We start from the raw sequence: 14,466 nt of genomic DNA on the forward strand, positions 1-14,466 counted from the left end.
AGCACATCGACGCCACTGCCGATCCACCGCAAGCGCGTCTGTGCCCTAGTGCCGGCGCCACCGTCGACCACCCGGAGTCCTAGTTTTGCCGTGGAGTTCCTAGCGCCGGCCACTGGTGCCCTAGCCGTGCCGCTGCCGCACGGAGGTTCCACCGACATTCTCTGTGCTTGTGTCCTAGCAAGCCCGACGCCACTTCCTTGCCTCTGTCGTCGCCCATCCTGTGTAGATCCCACATCCGACACCACTCGACTGTCGCTTCTCTGCTCTGATTGGTGTCGGACAGGAGCAAGGAGCCGAGCCCTCTTCCCATCAGCTAATCGTCGATGCTGACCAAGCTTCTGTTCCCCATCTTTTGCTCTCTTCCGGCTGAGCATCACCATTGATTCCCTGTTCTTGAGCCGTGCCCTAGATCCTAGCCAACAAGGTGAGTTGGTTGTACTGGAAACGCTTGGTTGCACACTTGATTTTCCCCCTTCTGATCTGATCCAGCAGGTGTAGGGTTTCAGTGGAGCAGTAGTCACAGCTGTGAGGGAGAGGAAGGCTCTGCTGTGAAGTGTTCCAACAGCAAACCTTGAGTTCCAGCACAAAACACGACTGTGAAATGAGGTAAAGAGTAGAGAATTGTAACTTGGTTGTGGATTTAGTGTATTTGAAAATATTTGTTGTAGATTATGTTTCGAATTGGAGGATTTGGATAGATAATCATGTGGATCTTGGTAAGGAACATTATTATGATACATGAAATTAAGGTTTTACCCTAATTTAGGGTTAAAGCATTTATTTAGCTATTTATAGGAATTTAGCTAAATAATCGTATATCCGTTGGATGCAGGACACTGATACGAGACAAGTGTTCCGATGTGGAGACAGTTCAACTACGACCTATCATTAAAGGCGGGTACCTCTTGACTTATCTTTTATGATATTGTCATTTGGATATGCATAGTATTTTATAACTACAAGCAATGAACATGTTTGCCTTTGGTATGTCACTGTTTGATATCCATAGCATGTTAGGTTTGTCGCCTGTGATGTATCCGTGCTTATATCTCGTGATTTGTTGCCATGAGTATCTTATTGCCATGAGTATCTTAGTTTCTAGAGTGACATACCATGCTTTACTGAGGTTAGGATTAGACTCTGGATTTTTATTTCTGGCATGTGTATCCAAATTATCTGATACTTAGGTTTTTATGTCATGCCTGGATTGTGTATTTCTATTAGTATATCATATATGATTCGTGTACCTAGACCTTGTGGCTTTGATTTGTGCATATTGTTGGTACATATGCTATGGAAGGGGGATAGGTTTAGGATCTAGGTTGTTATACCATAGAGGACCTGTATACCCTAGATCCATGGATTTGACCTACTGATACTGTGGTACCCATATTATATATATATGGATTTTTCTATGCTGATCAGGATATACCATACTTGTTATGTTCGGGACATATGTTTTGATATTCTATCTGACCTGTGTACTCTAGATTTTGGTATGTGACCATCGCTTTTACAGTACCCATTTTGTATATATGGATATGGTTATGTTGATCAGTTTTTGCTATGCATAGTGACATGCATCATGATTGCATGTTGTGCGATTGTCGGCTCCACTATGGTTGAGCCCATCGCCAGTTACATGTACTGCACACACCCCCACTCATGGTTTAGTGGTATATCAGGCAGGTGTGTGGCGGTTCTGCTGTTTGGCTCCGTTGGTCATATGACTCAGCGTGGTAGCCGGCAGTCAGTTCCGCTCTGTTTGGCTCCGCTGGCATTTAGTGTAGCAGCGTAGTAGCCGGCAGACGGTGGACTCTGTTTGGCTCCGTTGGTCAGGTGACTCAGCGTGGTAGCCGGCAGAGATTTCCTCCCCGTCATCGTGTACCGGGAGATGAGAGCATTGAGCTCCCCCATTTATGATTTGGGGTCAGAGGACAGGAGTACTCCGACAGCATTCCGTCCACTCGGTCACTGTTCAGGAGCAGTGATGTTAGAGTGCACGGTCATCACATGCATTGATTGTATTTATTTGCTTGTGTTTGCTGCACTTATATGCTGCATTTTGGTGGATGCATTTGTTTGACATGCATACAGGAGACATACTACGTATCGGTTTGATGACCCTTTAGTTCAGGATAGGAGTTCCTGGTGAGTACAGCTTCCTTGGTTACTTTTCAGTTTTGTATATTTCCTATATATTATTCGGAAGCTGTATTCCATGTTTATTGCTGTTAGATATATCTTACTAGGCATGTATATTGGTATTCGCTGAGTTGTTGAACTCACCCCCGTGGACACTATATTTTTCAGGTACCAGGTTATTTATGGTGTCGCTTGGAGCATCCTGTTTGCTGGTCCCCGCGTCACATCAGAAGACATGTCGCTGTCTTTTTGCTGTTTTATCATGGTATATGATATGTGAGTTTTTGGTTCTGTGTTCCGGTTTTATTTTTGGAAATGTTGCTTTGTTTATTGTGTAAGCCTAGCCGGCTAGCAGTTTTCGTTTTGGGTGGTATGTGTTGTCTTTTCCCGCTGTGTTTTTGGTTTTAGTACAGCTGTGTAGGTTGTTAAATATATATATAACTGCGTGGTTGTTTATTTTGTTCCAGTCGAGTGGGCTGATGATATAAACTGCGTGGTTGTGTGTATATTCCAGCCGCTTGTGGCTGATGTATATTTTATATGTAGAATTGCTTCAGATTGTCACCCGTACAGGGGAGGTGCTGCTGAAATTTCTTCGGACAGGGACTCCCTCGGGGCGTGACAATTTAGTGGTATCAGAGCCAAGTTATACGATACTTGCTATGTGTTTTGGATTTTCAAGATTTATCTGATATCAATTTATTTGGTATCAGAGATAGGCTTACGAGTCTTATTTTCCCGATGTTTCGGATTTTCTGTTTTGGTCTTCTCGATGTGACTTTTCGGGTTTTGGGACCTGGCAGCAGCAGGACATCTCCAAGCTATAGGAGGTATGTTGGTATACTGTTATCCTACTATTTAGTTAGTGTATGCATCGTTGACTATTATAGTTTATGACATGTATTATTATAACATGTATTAGCACTCTTTACTAGTACCTGTCTAGTTGAGATAGTAGATATTTTATGTATTAGGTAAAACCCTGATGATGATCGACCTTGATAGAGATTAAGGGTTATAGTTTCTGGTGATTTATCATATCATACATCAGTAGTTTTTAGCTTATGTTATTACTAGTTGGTTAGTAGATTGAGGCACATACCAACCTCTGCTTTTATTAGCTGGGTAGTGGATAGTATCTATATCTTTATGTTGACCTAGCCAGTAGTATACCAGGTTATCTTAGTTAATTTCATCCGTAGATAATTGATTTACTCTTGTTAGATCGGTCAGTAGAAGATAGATTGACATTTGTTGACTTGGGTAGTCGTGATCGATTTACCTTGAATGCTTGTAGAGGCTTTATTTATTCTTGATTAGTTAGTAGATGACCGATTAGTTTTGTTGATCCGATCAGTAGGGGATTAACCTACTTTACTTTTAGATGTTTGAATCTTGGGTTATTCGTGCTTAGTTGGATATCTTGAGCACATCGAGTACCTAGCTTATACTGACGTGGGAAAGGGTTGAACTAGCCATATACTATTGACGACTTGGTCAGTCGATAGAGGATTGATGTATCCTATTCCATGAGTACTTAAATTTTAGACTGTATGTACCTAATTGGATAACTTAGAAGGTGGCATAGGGTTTGTGTGGTAGATTGGATTAAATATGCTGATTATGCATATATATGAAGTGTACATATGATTGTTATGAGTTGAAGGAGTTCTATGATGGATAGTTTATTTGTAAATAGTGTGGGTATTCCCATCTAGATATGGTTATTGTAGGTTCCTTGTGGATTATAGCTATTTAGTTAGTTGTACGTGCCTGATTGACATATTGGAGGAATCTTATCGATTTAAATCTGTGTCATGGTATGTGCACATGGGTGTGAGTGTCATGTTGGAAGTATCTTGTCGACTACATCAGTGTTGTGATATGTACATATGTGTTTGGTGTGGTATCTGAGGTATCTTGTTGATTATGTGCGATTTGTGAATGCACCTGGGTTTTAGTATGCCTTATTGGAAGTATATGTTGATTATACTCTTGGCATATGTGTATATTTGTCATGTGAGTGTTGTTTGAGGGTATTGTTGATTTTACCTACGATGTTATATGCACACGGGTTCGGTATACATTTTTGGAGGTATCATGGTGAATTATACCTATGATGTGAGTATTTTTGGTGTGTACTAATTGGAGGATTATGTCGATCATACATATGTTGTGTGTGCACGTGTGTCAGATGTATGGTTGGTAGCATCATGATGATTCTACCTATGTTAAATGTAGAATGTTAAATGTCTACATTATGATATTGGTTGTTTTACGCTGTCAACTAATTCTCCCATTAGTGGGTGACCGACCCACTAGGAGGATGATAGAGTTGACTATGGATTTGATTTGCTTACTGGGTGGTTATACCCTAGGCTACCCACAGTGATCTGTGGTAGAGAGATCTCGTGCAATCTCTTGTTAGATAGTTAGGTGCTTTGGGCACTTATGTATTGTTGTGGTAGAGCGTAGCTTCCACATGTTATGGATCGTTTGTGGTAGAGCGTAGCTTCCAATATTCTGAATTCCCACATATTTAGGGATTGTTTTGTAGTGGAGCGTTGCTCCCACATACTGCGGATTGCTTGTAGTGGAGCATTGCTCCCATGTTTATTGTAGATACATATTTCGGATTATCCAACATATGGAGGATTTCTTGTGGAAGAGCGTTGCTCCCACATATGTGGTGTTTCGTGTGATGGAGCATTTCTCTCACACTAGAGGATCTATTCTTTGGTGATTATATATCGTTGGTGATCAGATCTGTTTATTGTTGAGGATCTTATGGCTAGGAATGTCTGTGATACGGACATTATGTGTCTTGGTTTTACCATTAGTGCTTGCGGTGCCCTAGATATTATCATGGACTCGATGATTTGGGTATCCTTAGGATGTTTGGATTGGTTTCCATTGTCTTTGTTGACGATGTGGTGATATATTTCTGATCCGTGGTGGGTCACGTACACCATCTTTGCATAGTTCTAGAGATGTTTTGTCGGAAACGTCTATATGTGAAGATCAGTAGTGTGTATTTTTGGTTGTCTTCTGTGAGATGTTTGAGACACACGGTCACCAGTAGGAGTGTACCGTGGTTTTCATAGGAGATATAGGTTGTTATCGTTGGGAGTAGACGAAGTCTATAGAAGAGGCTCGCAACTTCCTTTGGTTTGACTCGATATTTCCGGAGATACGTTGAGAGTTTCTCTCGGATTGTTATGCCACTGACACGTCTGACCAGAAAGGGCGTGAAGTTTACTTGGACTGAGGATTTCAAGACCAGCTTCCAGGAGCTGAAGCGGAGACTAGTGTCGGCTTCGATTTTTGGTTTTACCTTCTGGAGAGAACGGATTCGTGCTCTATACCGACGCATCTCTACAGGGTTGAGCGCTATTTTGATGCAGCACGGCAGGGTAGTCTCGTACTTCTCTGTAGTTGAGGGAGTATGAGGAGAACTACCCAGTACATGACTTGTGATTGAATGCCAGTATGTTTGACTTGAAGATTTGGCAGCATTATCGGTGCGGTGTTACAATTGAGATTCTCACTGACCATAAGAATCTCAAATGTCTGTTCACTCAGCAGGAACTTAATCTCCGACAGAGGAGATGGATGGAGTTCCTGAAAGATTTTGGTTGTACCATTAGCTATCACCCGAGGAGAGCTGATGTTGTTGCACTTAGCAGGAAGTCCGGAGGGACTCTAGCTTGCCACCGAGTTGTGGTCACAGACTTGATTCAAGGTTTTTCCAGGTTAGGCCTTGAGGAGTAAGAATGGACAGAGAAAGGTATTCATGTTACCATGGTTGTTCAGTCGTCGATCAGGACGAGGATCCGAGAGGTATAGGCTGCTGATCAGCATTTGCAATTTATAGGCAGCCAGATAGCTTCCGGGCAGCAAAACCGAGTTCACACGAGACGAGGAGGGTATTATATACTTCCGAGGCAGATTATGCGTACCTCAGTCTTACCCGGTTTTGTCGGAGCTATTTCAGGAGGCTCATCGTTCTCTATTTGCGATCCATCTAGGCAAGACCCGCATGTATCGAGATTTAAGGTGTTCCTATTGGTGGAACAGTATGAAGAAAGACATCGCGGATATTGTAGATAGATGTCTTGTCTGTCAGCAGGTGAGGGCTGAGCACCAGATACCTGCCGGATTATTTTAGCGGATTTCTATTCCTGAGTGGAAATGGGAACATATTACCATGGATTGTGTGGTGAGTCTGCCTAGAACACGATGAGGTCATGACACGATTTGGGTAATCGTTGATTGATTAACCCAATCTGCGCACTCGTTAGCGATCCGGAAGACTGATTTTCCTGGATCGATTGGTAGATCTGTTTTGCTGGGAGATCATCAGATATCGTGGTGTTCCGTTGACTATTGTTTCGGATAGAGACCCCCGGTTCACGTCTCGTTTTGACAGAGATTACAGTAGGCCTTGGGCACGCAGCTCTGTTTCGGTACAGCTTTCCATCCTCAGACAGATGGATAGTCACAGCGGACCATTCAGACTCTAGAGGACTTGCTGAAGTATTGTGTATTGGATTTTGAAGGCAGTTGGTGGGACCATTTGCCATTGGTAGAATTCGCCTACAACAACGGTTTGCATTTGGCTGTCCAGATGACACTGTTTGAAGCGTTGTATGGTAGGCCTTGTCGAACACCCACCCTTTGGGATGAGGTTAGGGAGGCCCAGTTGTTGGGACCTCATAGAGCTCAACAGAACGAAGAGTTGGTCCGTATTATCAGACGGAGAATGTTAGAGGCGCAGGATCGCCAGAAGTGTTATGCTGATCGGAGATGCAGACCCCTAGCGTTCTTTATTAGCGACCATATATTTCTGCGAGTTTCACCCACGAAAGGAGTGAAGAGATTTGGCCCCGAGGCGTTTTCATCGTATTCCACGTATCTATGCTGCAGAGATACGTATCCGACCCGACGCATGTGCTGGCAGATATTCCAGTTCCAGTTCAGCCTGACATTACTTATGAGGAGATTTCGGTATGGATTTTGGACCAGAAAGAGCGTCAGTTGCGGAACAAGACTATCCGGCTGGTTAAAGTCGGATGGCAGCATCATTCAGACGAGGAGGCTACTTGGGAGCTTGAGGATACGATCCGAGCTCGATATCCTCATCTTTTCACTTGAGGTATGTGATTCGGTTACCGTTCAGCATTTATACTTTCTGTTTATTGTTAGTACTTGCTGATGGTAGATAACTGAAATTTGGGGACCAAATTTTTATTAGTGGGGGAGAATGTAAAATACCGAAAATAGGCGAATATTAATAAGGAAATTTTCCGGAATTTTTGGAAATTTTTTGGGAATTTTTCGGAGCTCGTATGGACGAGTTAACGGAGACAAAAAAAATGGGGGCCGGAAAAGCCTGTTTAGGCTACCCATTTAAGCGAGGAATTGTTTCTTTTATAAATTCTTTTTTCTTATTTCTTTTTCTTTCCTCTCATCCTCGACGAAAACCCGCGCCCTCTTCCCTTCTTCTCCCCGACGCCGCCCGACGATCCTTGCCCTAACCGCCGGCCCGGCGGTTTCTTCCTCGCCGCCCACCCACTTCTTCTTCATCTCCTTCATTTTATTCCTCCTGAGCCGCACCCTTGGTGCCCTAGATGAGCACACCGACGCCACTGCCGATCCACCGCAAGCGCGTCTGTGCCCTAGTGCCGACGCCACCGTCGACCACCCGGAGTCCTAGTTTTGCCGTGGAGTTCCTAGCGCCGGCCACTGGTGCCCTAGCTGTGCCGCTGCCGCATGGAGGTGCCGCCGGCATTCTCTGTGCTTGTGCCCTAGCGAGCCCGACGCCACTTCCTTGCCTCTGCCGTCGCCCTTCCTGTGGAGATCCCACATCTGACACCACTCGACTGTCGCTTCTCTGCTCTGATTGGTGTCGGACAGGAGCAAGGAGCCGAGCCCTCTTCCCATCAGCTAATCGTCGATGCTGACCAAGCTTCTGTTCCCCATCTTTTGCTCTCTTCCGGCTGAGCATCGCCATTGATTCCCTGTTCTTGAGCCGTGCCCTAGATCCTAGCCAACAAGGTGAGTTGGTTGTACTGGAAACGCTTGGTTGCACACTTGATTTTCCCCCTTCTGATCTGATCCAGCAGGTGTAGGGTTTCAGTGGAGCAGTGGTCACGGCTGTGAGGGAGAGGAAGGCTCTGCCGTGAAGTGTTCCAACAGCAAACCTTGAGTTCCAGCACAAAACACGGCTGTGAAATGAGGTAAAGAGTAGAGAATTGTAACCTGGTTGTGGATTTAGTGTATTTGAAAATATTTGTTGTAGATTATGTTTCGAATTGGAGGATTTGGATAGATAATCATGTGGATCTTGGTAAAGAACATGATTATGATACATGAAATTAAGGTTTTGCCCTAATTTAGGGTTAAAGCATTTATTTAGCTATTTATAGGAATTTAGCTAAATAATCGTATATCCGTTGGATGCAGGACACTGATACGAGACAAGTGTTCCGATGTGGAGACAGTTCAACTACGACCTATCATTAAAGGCGGGTACCTCTTGACTTATCTTTTATGATATTGTCATTTGGATATGCATAGTATTTTATAACTACAAGCAATGAACATGTTTGCCTTTGGTATGTCACTGTTTGATATCCATAGCATGTTAGGTTTGTCGCCTGTGATGTATCCGTGCTTATATCTCGTGATTTGTTGCCATGAGTATCTTAGTTTCTAGAGTGACATACCATGCTTTACTGAGGTTAGGATTAGGCTCTGGATTTTTGTTTCTAGCATGTGTATCCAAATTATCTGATACTTAGGTTTTTATGTCATGCCTGGATTGTGTATTTCTATTAGTATATCATATATGATTCGTGTACCTAGACCTTGTGGCTTTGATTTGTGCATATTGTTGGTACATATGCTATGGAAGGGGGATAGGTTTAGGATCTAGGTTGTTATACCATAGAGGACCTGTATACCCTAGATCCATGGATTTGACCTACTGATACTGTGGTACCCATATTATATATATATGAATTTTTCTATGCTGATCAGGATATACCATACTTGTTATGTTCAGGACATATGTTTTGATATTTTATCTGACCTGTGTACTCTAGATTTTGATATGTGACCATCGCTTTTACAGTACCCATTTTGTATATATGGATATGGTTATGTTGATCAGTTTTTGCTATGCATAGTGACATGCATCATGATTGCATGCTGTGCGATTGTCAGCTCCACTATGGTTGAGCCCATCGCCAGTTACATGTACTGCACACACCCCCACTCATTGTTTAGTGGTATATCAGGCAGGTGTGTGGCGGTTCTGCTGTTTGGCTCCGTTGGTCATATGACTCAGCGTGGTAGCCGGCAGACAGTTCCGCTCTATTTGGCTCCGTTGGCATTTAGTGTAGCAGCGTGGTAGCCGGCAGATGGTGGACTCTGTTTGGCTCCGTTGGTCAGATGACTCAGCGTGGTAGCCGGCAGAGATTTCCTCCCCGTCATCGTGTACCGGGAGATGAGAGCATTGAGCTCCCCCATTTATGATTTGGGGTCAGAGGACAGGAGTACTCCGACAGCATTCCGTCCACTCGGTCACTGTTCAGGAGCAGTGATGTTAGAGTGCACGGTCATCACATGCATTGATTGTATTTATTTGCTTGTGTTTGCTGCACTTATTTACTGCATTTTGGTGGATGCATTTGTTTGACATGCATACAGGAGACATACTATGCATCGGTTTGATGACCCTTTAGTTCAGGATAGGAGTTCCTGGTGAGTACAGCTTCCTTGGTTACTTTTCAGGTTTGTATATTTCCTATATATTATTCGGAAGCTGTATTCCATGTTTATTGCTGTTAGATATATCTTACTAGGCATGTCTATTGGTATTCGTTGAGTTGTTGAACTCACCCCCGTTGACACTATATTTTTCAGGTACCAGATTATTTATGGTGTCGCTTGGAGCATCCTGTTTGCTGGTCCCCGCGTCACATCAGAAGACATGTCGCTGTCTTTTTGTTGTTTTATCATGGTATATGATATGTGAGTTTTTGGTTCTGTGTTCCGGTTTTGTTTCTGGAAATGTTGCTTTGTTTATTGTGTAAGCCTAGCCGGCTAGCAGTTTTGGGTGGTATGTGTTGTCTTTTCCCGCTGTGTTTTTGGTTTTAGTACAGCTGTGTAGGTTGTTAAATATATATATAACTGCGTGGTTGTTTATTTTGTTCCAGCCGAGTGGGCTGATGATATAAACTGCGTGGTTGTGTGTATATTCCAGCCGCTTGTGGCTGATGTATATTTTGTATGTAGAATTGCTTCAGATTGTCACCCGTACAGGGGAGTTGCTGCCGAAATTTCTTCGGACAGGGACTCCCTCGGGGCGTGACAGGTTTGCCACTCCCTGAGAGTGGAACCTTCCTTCTACCAATAAAAGGCTACCATACAACTTCTCTCACCCGAAAGGTCCTGACACCTGACATTTTCTGATAATGGTCAAGCTCTAAAGGTATGCAGCATCATATAAAAAGAGAGGTCCTCTTCCTTGGCCAGGTACGTACACATATGCACTCGTCTTCAACAGTTCTTTTTTCCATCATACACTGTTCTTCCAAGGAAAAAGGATCTGACTTGAGCGTCGGAAGGCTTGCGCCGAGGACTTTTTCCTTATTTTTTGGTCTCTAACGCTCCGTGTGCCTGTCTGAGTGTGTGCAGAGTCCAAGTACCACTAGTTCTTCAATCACAACCTTTGGAGGTTCCACATGGGGGTTTGCCTTTCCGACGTACATACATAGGGTGCATTAAAGTTGCCTCTCCGTCAACACCAACGCCATCTCCGTCGGCCTCCGTTTGACTCAGATTCTGGACAGGATCAATTTGGCATCGTCTGTGGGAATCTTCTCCACCTGTTCTGGAATGTGACGATGGAGGGATGCCGATAAGATCAACATAACCATGACATCTTAAGAATACGAGTTGTTCAAGGAGGCCAAGAGGCGAGCTACTTCCGAGAGGCATACCGCCACTTCATAGCCACATAGAATACCTGCAGCTTCAAACTACCAGGCCCACGCTTCAGACAGAGGGTCTAAAAGGAAGCAGCCCTTGGATTTCCCTTGAGCTTTCTATTGCGACCCTAGCTTGGATTACTACAACAAGGAGCAGCACTAGGCCTCAATGGTCGAGAGTTTTCCACCAAGAGACTCAAAAAAGGGGAAGGTCATAATCATCTGAGAGGAGCCGAAGGAGTTGCCCGAGAAATTGCAAGTGCCTTTCTCTTTAAGGGTGATCGAAGAGAAGCTACTGAAGGGGTATAAGACCCCAGCTATTGGAGAGTATGATCATAGCAAGGATCCAGAAGATCACCTTCGTAAATTTTGGAACGCTGAGCTGTTGCACCAGTACAGCGGCACCATTAAGTGCCGGGTGTTTTTGAACACTCTATCAGGCTCAACATAAAAGTGGTTCGACAGTTTGCCAATAGATCAAGAGGAGTAGCCCATGTGGCAAACAAGGGAAAGGGGAAAAAGAAGAAATCTCCATCTCCACCATCATTTGATTCTGAGGAGTCAAGTGCCTCAATGGATGACGATCAAGAGGCATATATGGTAAGGAAGATGAGAAAAGTTTTTAAAACTTTTTCTACTAACAAATCCCATGCTAGGAAAAATTCAAGAAGCAAGAGTAGAACAAAGAAGGTCATTTGTTACAATTGCCAAGGAGAATGACATATGAGAGATGAATGCCCTCTCTTAAAGAAGAAAGAAGAAAAGGATGAAGAGAAGTCAAAAGAAAAAGGGAAGAAGGTCAAAAACCTAAAAGCAACATGGGATAATCTATCGTCATCGAAGGAAGAAGAGCACCATGTGTCCCATTTTGCTCTAATGGGAATTGATGATGTAGCCTCCACCTCATCCAAAAATGAAGAGGGAAAGAGCTTAAGTGAAGATGAAGAAGGGTGCTCAAGTGAAGGGGGAGGTCAAACATCGGATTCGGACGTCTCGATAAGTGAGGTATACAATCTTCCTCCTCATGTTTTAATTAAGATTATTAAAAGTACAAATGAGGATTTGTTCAAGGCAAAAAGGAAAAATAAGTCATTCAAAAATGATATTATTTGTCTTGAAGGAAAATTATAATCCATGTGTTATAAGGACAATGATATGCATGCTTCTTCTGCAAATTCAAATGATTCATGTTTAGAAGAAGAAAATAAGGCCTTAAGGGAAAAGGTAGAATACCTCACCAAATCCCTCAGAAAATTTAAAATTAGCTCAAATACCCTAAACATGATTATTGGGAGCCAAAGGGCAAGTTTCAACAAAAAGGGTTTAGGGTATAGGAATCCAACAATGAAAAATCCTATCATTGTCTAATTTCTAGGGGGCAATCAAAGACAAAAACCATAGATAGGAAATAGATCCCTAAGGAATACTTGATTAACCCAATTAAGAAGAACCTCTGTTGGGTACCAAAATCAATCCTCAAGGGTTAGAGGATTTTAGGTCAAGTTAACCATGTAAATCATAATTCAAATTTCTTATGGTTGACTTGAGACCTTAAGGGGGAGCACTTAGCCTTGATAAAAATTCATGATAAAGAAGACTAAGTAGAGATTACCTTTATTTCATCTCACAATGACTTGCATTATTTTCTAAACATAGATGTGAGATGATAGGATGATACAAATAATTCACTTATGCTTATGACATTTTGATGAGTTATGAAATATATCAATTTTTAGTGATCATAGCCCAACTATGGGGAAAGTAAATGTTTAATTAATGGTCATCTTACCCATAGATCATAGTTGAACATTTTAAATACTTTGAAAACATTTCTATATTTTATTTACTGTGGTATAGCTATTTTTGAAACATATGCTTGCAAAACTATGTCTCAAATTGATACACAATTGCATGTTTTCACAGTTTTTTAGTTTTGGTCAAAATTTCAAAAATACATTGACTTTTCATGAAAATATATTTTTCCTAATTAAAGGACCTTAAAAGAAATATGTTTTCAAAATTTCTTAATTTTTTAAAATTTTTTAATTTTTTTAATTTTCTAAATTTTTTTATGTATTTTTGAAGTTGACTTCAAAAGGTTGAAATCCAGATTGGCTTCATGCCAGTCGACTGCAACAGTTATCAGTCGACTGGTAGCTGTCTTCCAATACTTTCAAAAGTCGATTTTGGGTATTTTCAAGTTAACATTGATATCATAGTGTACTTGGAAGATAGGTGCAATCTTTTTGATGGTGTCAAAGGGAAAGAAATGCGAAGGTTTAAATTAGAAACTTTTATTTCTCTAAACTTGAAAATTGGGTGATAGAGCATATGTTAAGGGGGAGCTTGACTTTATGCTTTATGTTTATACTATACTTGTAATTTTCAAAGTTATTATTTGTGCCTAACTTAAACATATTACCACACATCAAAAAGGGAGAGATTGTTGGTGTAATTGACCTAAGTTTGATCGGTACAATCATAGTTTTGATGTGTGTGTCAAAGAGTTTAAGTTAGACTTTCATATGTGTTTGAGTTTTGCAGGACTTGGTAAAACACATGAGGAACTTGGTGCGGCCAAGTTTGGGAAGCTCATCCAAGGGCTCGGATCCTTGAGTCGGTGAAGGATGGTGTGGAAGACATCCGAGGGGCTGTCAGACAAGGAGCAACGGAGTGAAGCCGAAGGAAGCGGACTTCAAGGCAACGTGAAGGATGACACAAAGAGAAGTCGCGGGCTCGGGTGCATCTGAGGGACGAAGGTCGAGGAAGAGGGTTTCAAGGGTAACTCAGGAGAGGATGAGTGTGAGTATGTAACCGGGACCAGTCGACTGCTAGAAGTGACAGTCGACTAGTCCAATCGACTATGCAGTTGACTGAAAGCGAATAGAAGCATTCTGTTCGCTCAGCCAGTAGCGACCAGTCGACTGGTACTTTTATCAGTCGATTGGTAAGTAGTCGTTGGCAAATTGTTGGCACTGTGAAGTAGTCATTGGCTACCTCCAACGGTAGCACCAGTGGACTGGTGCCGAGATGAATTGATATGATGATCAACTCTCTCCTCTTATTTATAGGAAGATTTGGGGTATAAAGGAGGTTACTGATACTTGTTGAATAACTCCTTAGTCATTGCTCAAAGCTTCCAAAGCCTACTCTCTTCTTCCCAAACCTAAGATCTTTTGTGAGAGGTCTACTCCACCGAGAAGGAGAAAGTTCTAACCGGAGATTGCCGAGGACTGATCCATCAAAGGATCAAGGGTTCATTAACCTCAAGGACACGTCGTGGAGTAGGAACAAGTAATTTCTGAACCACATAAAGGAATCGTGT

The sequence above is a fragment of the Zingiber officinale genome, chromosome 7B (assembly GCF_018446385.1).
Source record: "Zingiber officinale cultivar Zhangliang chromosome 7B, Zo_v1.1, whole genome shotgun sequence".
In the NCBI taxonomy this organism is placed as follows: domain Eukaryota; kingdom Viridiplantae; phylum Streptophyta; class Magnoliopsida; order Zingiberales; family Zingiberaceae; genus Zingiber; species Zingiber officinale.